This window comes from Alosa pseudoharengus, unplaced genomic scaffold, assembly GCF_046254945.1.
Source record: "Alosa pseudoharengus isolate Yale_2024_CS ecotype anadromous, Long Island Sound unplaced genomic scaffold, YU_APseudo_1.1 YU_APseudo_1.1_scf_3, whole genome shotgun sequence".
Classification (NCBI taxonomy): Eukaryota; Metazoa; Chordata; class Actinopteri; order Clupeiformes; family Clupeidae; genus Alosa; species Alosa pseudoharengus.
Window position 1 is genome coordinate 4628706 of NW_027468718.1, and position 7500 is coordinate 4636205.

The following is a 7500-nucleotide window of genomic DNA, read 5'->3' on the forward strand; positions in this document are numbered from 1 at the left end:
CAGCTGACCCGTATTCAGGGCCGGAGTGGGGCCACTTTTCAGCCCGGGATTTTCAGGCCCAAGACCGGCCCAATTTTTCCATAGTGGTGGAAATTGGATAAATGAATGTAGTTTTTATTAGTATGGTTCAACAAATGTGTAAAGGTTATATAATAATCCACTTCAACTGAGAAGCTAACAAAAAATATTCCACTATTCCACAAGTTAACAAAAACAGAAAGAAAGAAAGAAAGAAAGAAAGAAAGAAAGAAAGCCTTTGAAATGTAGCCACACTTCCACAAAGAGGCATATTGAACTAATGTTTAGGCTACATGCGTTTTTGCATGGGCTATATTGTTTGGTGATTTAGCCTAGGCTACTCCTTTACTACACCCTCTTCTGAGCAAACAAGACATAGGTTTATCATGTAGCATAATTGCACTTTCTTACATTAAATAACTTTATCCTCTAATTTATCCTCTCTACTTGTCCCTGTGACATGGCCTCCTCATCACTAATTTAGGGCTCATCATTTTCAATGGTCGACTTGGTTGATCTGCTGTTCAGAGGCTACAATTTTTACCGCAAAGGCCTACACAGATCAAGCTTCAGTTTTGTTATTTGCATACTGCAAAGTCTATGATTCGAATACAAAAGGCTATATTTTAAGTAATTTAATATGTTGCTTACGAATAGCTTGACAACGCTACAACGTCCAATATTAGCCCAATAATTACATTGATAATAATCATTGCCTATAGGCTATCTCTCTTTACCAGTTGCCACTTTTGTCTGTAATCTGGAAGCTATGCACATTTAGCAGTATCTACCTGGCCGTTTCAGTCCCTCCTGGCCTCTTTCTACCATCCATCCTTCCTGACGCTTATGGCTACTGTAGGGCTGGCCCGGCTGAGAAAACTTTTTGGAAAAGACGGGCTATATGGACCCAACCAACTCTTTTTGGGAGGGGAGAACTCCCTCACATGGTAGGCTACAACCCATGCAGAGGCAACGGTGTCATGCACAGAATGCGGAATGTGTATAGCCTACTTATAGACTAACGTGACAAATGTCAACATTTTTTTTTTCCTCGACCGGCCCAAAAGTGAAGCGGCCCACCGGTAATACTCCTGATTCTCCCGATTACCCACCCCGGGCCTGCCCGTATTTGTGTAACCTGGAACGGTTGGACATTCCCAGTAGCAAAAGATGAGAAATCATCTGCAAAGGTATCATAAAACAAATACATTTTTATGAAACAAAAACTTTACTTGACGGGTTAGTTCATAACACATTCATAGCAGCTGTCATAAACTGCACATAAAGCATTCATGACTGTTTCATGAGACATGACTTAACATTCATACCAAACCTTTTATGAATGTGGAAGACAGAATGACAACAATTTGTCAAAATAAAAGTCCAACAATTGCAAAGCAGCATTGCCATTTTTGTTCCAAACCTCTTACCTGATCACGTCACATCTGAGTCAATGGGCTACTCCAGTGCCAAAAAAACAGAACATGGTCAAGCAAATAATATTTGGGTAACACTTTACTTGATGGGTGAGTTCATAGCACATTCATAGCAGCTGTCATGAACTGCACATAAAGCATTCATGACTCGTCATTCTGTCTTCCACATTCATGAAAGGTTTGGTATGAATGTTGAGTCATGTCTCATGAAACAGTCATGAAAGCTTTATGTGCAGTTTATGACAGCTGCTATGAATGTGTTATGAACTCACCCATCAAGTAAAGTGTTACCCAATATTCTCCTAAACAGAGGTGTTGCTGTTTGTTGCTGTTGTGAAAAGGCTATCGCTACCTACTTTCACACCGTAGAAGAAGCAATGAAGCCGCTCTAGTTGCCATGGTGAATCAGTGAATCTGTGATCGGTGGTGGGGTCTATTTAAGGGAGCCGTGAGCGCGCACTTATCCAGGATAGGTTTCACCTGGCTTGATGAATCTGTGTCTGCTCATCCTGGCTTGCTCGTTGTGCAACCAATTAAGCCTGTACGCTCTTGTTTTGGATTCATTGAGCGCAGCTTAGTAACTTATCCCGGATGTCTTAATTCTGCTTTTGTGCAATAGGCCCCTGGTCTCAGACTCGAGTCCCCATCTCTGGAGTCAATGACCCTGACAGTGTGGGGGCAGAGGGGCAGCAGGGCCAATCAATAAATACATACATACATAAATAAATAAATACATACATACATACATAAATAAATACATACATACATAAATAAATAAATACATACATACATCAATAAATACATACATACATAAATAAATAAATACATACATACATACATACATACATACATACATACATACTGTAACAATCTGCAAGGTTGTCTCAAGATGGTCTTTAATGGTTACGCACCAAAAACACGAACGTCATAACACAGGCAACACAAGGGAGGTCAATTAAACAAGCACGATACACAAACAGGGTAGTCACATACAATACACGGGGTAAACACATGAGGTACAACACAAAGAAAGACCATACCAACTAACACATACACAACAAGGCAAACGCCACTACTCCTACTACAACCAACATCAACATTGTACACACACACGCACAGCATTATGGGAGTACAGTCATACAGCTAGGCTCAGATCATTACACAGCCCCCCGAGACTTAGTCCATGTCCCCTTGACTCAAGTCTTACCCTAGGTCAGTCCATGAGCCTGGCTGGGACGCGACGCTGGCGTTGTGGGCGCCCCGCTGTCGCGGCGGTGACTTCCGGTGAAGGCTGCACGGTGATCGGTGTTAGAGCCACAGCTCCATTGTCACCACGTTCCACAGAGTCAGTGTCAAAGTCTCCACGACCCTCAGCTGAGGCCAGGGGTCGATACGGGGCCAGTCGATCACGGTGGAGAGCCACAACTCTCCGACGCTTAATCAGTCTCACACGATAGACCACATCAGACAGCTTCTCTAAGACATCGCACGGCCCGACCCACTGGCTAGTGAGTTTCGGAGAAATGCCTTTCTTTCTCTCCGGGCAGTACACCCACACTTTATCGCCGGTCTGGAACTCCTGGCCGCGACAGCGCGTATCGTAAGCTCGCTTTTGACGCATTCCAGCTTCACTCATAGCCTGCCGGGCCAACTCATGTACTCCTTTGAGTCTCTCGCGTAGCTGCTTGTAGTATTCCAGCCCTGGCTTACCTCCAATCTCCGCCTCCGGAGGCGGACCGAACACCAAGTCCACCGGCGTGCGTAGTTCTCGCCCGAACATCAGAGCTGCCGGTGTGCATTTCGTTGACTCTTGCACCGCTGTGCGATATGCCCAGAGCACCAGGGGCAAGTGTAAGTCCCAGTCCTTTTGTCGGCGGTCGGCCAATATGGCCAGCTGCACTGCTAGCGTCCGGTTAAACCGTTCGACCAGCCCGTCGCTTTGTGGATGCAGAGGTGTCGTTCTCGTTTTCCGGATGCCCATGCGCTGGCAAACCTCAGCAAACACCTCCGCCTCGAAATTCCGCCCTTGGTCGCTGTGGAGCTCTTCCGGTGCCCCGAAACGGCAGAACATCTCAGTGACCAGTTTGTCCGCTGTCGTGTGGGCGCTCTGATCTGGCACTGCATACGCCTCCGGCCACTTAGTGAAATAGTCCATAGCCACGAGCACGTAGCGATTTCCCCGCTCTGTGACTGGCAGTGGGCCCATGATATCGACGGCTACCCGCTCCATGGGAGCCCCGACTGCGTATTGCTGCAGCGGAGCGTGCGAGCGTCGCGTGGGGCCCTTCTTCGCTGTGCAGGCGTCACAGCAGTGAACATGCAGTTCAACGTCCAGCCTGCATCCCGGCCAATAGAAGTGGCTTCTCAGCCGACGAAGAGTTTTTGCGATGCCGAAATGAGCCGCCCCCACAGCCCCATGTACCTGTTCCAGTACACGGGCTCGTAATCCAGCAGGAACCAGCAACTGGAAAATGTCAGATTGTCGATCGGGGGCTCGCCAGTGTCTATACAACAGTCCTTGACGTGCTACTATTCCCGGCCACTGTGAATAAATCGCTTTGGTCTCTGGGTCGAGTGCTGATACGTCAGTCCATGGCGGTCGCTGACCGGCTTCGATCCATGACCACACTCGGCCAAGCGTGGCGTCCTCCGATTGCGCCTTCCGGATCTCTTCCCTCGACATCACGTCCACCGGCGACTGCGCGTCCATGGCCTCAGCTGCCGCTCTGCAGTGCTGTGTTGTGGCGTTGGGCTGCGGTGCGTTGTGTCTCTCGCTGGCGTGAAGCTGGCGAGCGGTGGCTCTCTTGATGGCGCGGCGCTGGCGAGCGTTGAGTCTCTCGCTGGCGTGCTGTTGGCGAGCGTTGACCCTCTCGTTGGCGCGACGCTGGTGAACGTTGAAAACAGCGACTCTCTCTCTCTCTGCCAGCGGTGATGCAGCCTGTAGCCGACGAGCGGGCTCCGGTTGAGCTGCGGCCAGGCTCCTCTCCTCCCTCCGGTGGCAGTGTTGGCACTGGTCTGCTGCACACGGACGCCTGGACAGGGCGTCCGCGTTGCCGTGAAGACGACCCGCCCGGTGTCGAATCTCCATGTCGTAGTCCTGGAGCGCCTCCAGCCAGCGAGCCAGCTGGCCCTCCGGTTCTTTGAAGTTCAGCAGCCAGGTGAGTGACGCGTGGTCCGTTCTCAGCAGGAACCGTTTGCCGTAGAGGTAGGTTCGGAAATGGCGCACTGCCACCACCACAGCCAACAGTTCTCTGCGTGTCACGCAGTAATTCTTCTCCGCTCGGTCCAGTGAGCGGCTGAAGTATCCGACCACTTGCTCGCCCTGCTCGCCTGCTTGTGAGAGGACGGCGCCGACGCCCACGTCGCTGGCGTCGGTGTCCAGGATAAACGGCAGTCGAGGGTCAGGGAAGGCGAGCACTGGGGCCTCGCATAGCGCCCTCCGCAGCCGCCGGAATGCCGCGTCGCACTCTCGTGTCCACTCGAAGAGCTGGCCTTTGTGCGTCAATCGATGCAGCGGGCTGGCGACTGTAGCAAAGTCCCGAATGAAACGCCGGTAATATGACGCCAGGCCCAGGAAGCTCCGTAGCTCAGCACCGTCGCGTGGAACAGGCCAACGCCTCACCGTCTCCACCTTAGCTGGGTCGGTGGCCACTCCGGCGGCCCCCACGACATGGCCCAGGAACCCGGTTTGCCTTCGGAACAGGTGGCACTTTTTCGGGTGCAGTTTGAGCCCAGCACCTCGTATTGCGTCGAACACCTTTTCCAGATGTCCTATGGCACCGGTGAAGTCCGTTGCATGACACAGGATGTCGTCCAGGTAAACCACGCAGCATGTTCGTGGAATGCCCGCCAGGACACGCTCCATCAGTCGCTCGAAGTTCGCTGGCCCGTTGCATAGGCCGAACGGAAGTACCCGGAACTGCCACAGCCCTTGCCCGATGGTGAACGCCGTCTTCGGGCGAGCTTCCGGGGCTAGCTCAATCTGCCAGTAGCCACTGCGTAAGTCCAGCGAGCTAAACCAGCAGGAGCCGGCAATGCTGTCCAGCGCATCGTCAATGCGGGGGAGCGGGTAGGAGTCTTTCCGGGTTACCTGGTTGAGGCGCCTGTAGTCAACACAGAACCGCCACGAGCCGTCCTTCTTCCGGACGAGTACAGCCGGCGCAGCCCAGGGACTACTGCTTGGCTCTATCACTCCTGCCGCGGCCATTTCCTTGATCTTTTCTTCAGCTGCTTGTCGTTTGGCGAACGGTAAGCGATGAGGCTGAAGTCGGATGGGCCGAGCATTTCCGGTGTCGATATCGTGTTGGACCAGGCTCGTTCGGGTGCAGTCCTCGTCTCTTGCAGCGAAGATATCGGTGTACGCTGCTAGTAGTCTCCGCACCTGGCTACCCTGTGCTTCACTCAGCCCCTCACAGCTACGAGTGCAGAGTTCATTTACGGCTTGCCTTGTCTCTAAAGAGGGCCGCGCTCTCTGAGCGGAGAGTGGTGTTTGCTCAACCCACTCTCTTGGCTTCTCCCTGGTGGGCATAAGCTGAGGAGTGGCGGCCTCAGCGAGCGGACCTGGATGAGGCCTGTTGTTTTCGCGGGCTTGTGTGGGGAGGGGCGGAGACTCAGCAAGCGGACCTGGATGAGACCTGTTGTTTTCGCGGGCTTGAGTTTCGCGGGCTTGTGTGGGGAGGGGCGGAGTCCGGGATGACGAGTACTCTTTGCGAGTTCGCTTCCTGCGGACTTGTGTGGAGCGAGTTGGAGAGTTCTTCGTCGCGCCAGCTCTCCGCACTTCATGCTCTGTTTTCCCTGCCGTGTGCAACACTACGCTGCTCGTCCCCAAGTGTAGTGTGAACCGGGAAATGTCCACCACAGCCCCCCATTTCTCTAGCACGTCCAGGCCGAGAATGCAATCATCCTGAATGCTAGCCAACCAAAGCCGGCGGCTTGCCGTCTCACCGTTGATGCACACGCACACCAACTTTTGTCCATACAGTTCCGCTCGCTCTCCGGTAACTGTCGTGATGCGCGTTTTTGTCTTTTCCCAGCCTCTGGGTCTGGCTACCAGCGTGTCGGGTAAAAGACCGGGGCGCACAAGCGAGATGGTGGAGCCAGTATCGATCAAGGCGCGACACCGAGTCCCATCCAGCGTGCAGTCCACATACAGTCCTCTGGTTTGGCCGAGCCGGCCCAGCCGTATGCAATCCATAGCCCCTCCCGCCGTGCCACCTTCTTCTAGTAACTGCTGGGGTGCGAGCTTGAGGGGTGCCGGGGCTGGGCAGTACCACGCGATGTGCCCCAGCTCGCCACACCGGTGGCATCCGTCTCCGCTGGCCGGCCTCTTCCACTCGCGTGGGCGCCGTTGTGGTGGCTGTGCCGTGGTCTGCCGCGTCACCTCCAGTTCCTCCCCGTCTTCCTCCATCGATATCTGGCGTGCGCAATGCCGCGACTCTGTTGTGCGGAAGATGTTTTCCACCCGTTCGGCTTCCGCGAGTGCCACGGACAGCGAGCTGGGGGCACTCAGGCGAAGGTGTTCTTTTAGCCGCTCTGGGTGGATGCCTCGCACGAACGCTTCCAGTGCCATCTCTTCATGTAGACCCTGGCTGTACGTTGGGTAGCCCCGCCGGGCATACAGCTGCAGGTCAGCCGCGAACTTGCCCAGTCTCTCGTCTTTGTGTCGCCGTCTGGAAGCGAGTTGTTCTTTGGCATCGCTGATGAAGATTCTCTGGCCGAATCGTCGTTGCAGAGCTGCTTCGATTGCAGTCCAGCTTACTTGCTCCGCCGGTGGCAGGTCTTCTAATACCTGTAGCGCTTCCCCCTCCAGGGCCAACGCCACCTGTACGCCCGTTCTCTCCGCCGACCAGCCATTCAGCTCGGCTGCCAGCCGGACCTGTACCAGGTATGTCGCCAGCGGCCTTTCGCCATTGTAGTGGGGCAACTTTACGCTGGGGCGCCCTTCTACCGCCGCCGTCGCACCGAGGACCGGCCGGTTTCCATCGCTCCCGTGTGGAGCGGATTCAAGTGGCGGGATGCTGTCATCAGCCCGGTTCGTTTCCTCCTG

The 7500-nt window shown here is 53.7% G+C and overlaps 1 protein-coding gene across 1 annotated transcript in view; it reads left to right on the forward strand.

The window, feature by feature from the left end:
• Positions 1-7500, forward strand: part of stxbp5l (syntaxin binding protein 5L) — a 220233-nt gene that overhangs the window by 39558 nt on the left and 173175 nt on the right. The gene's annotated exons all lie outside the window — the stretch shown is intronic.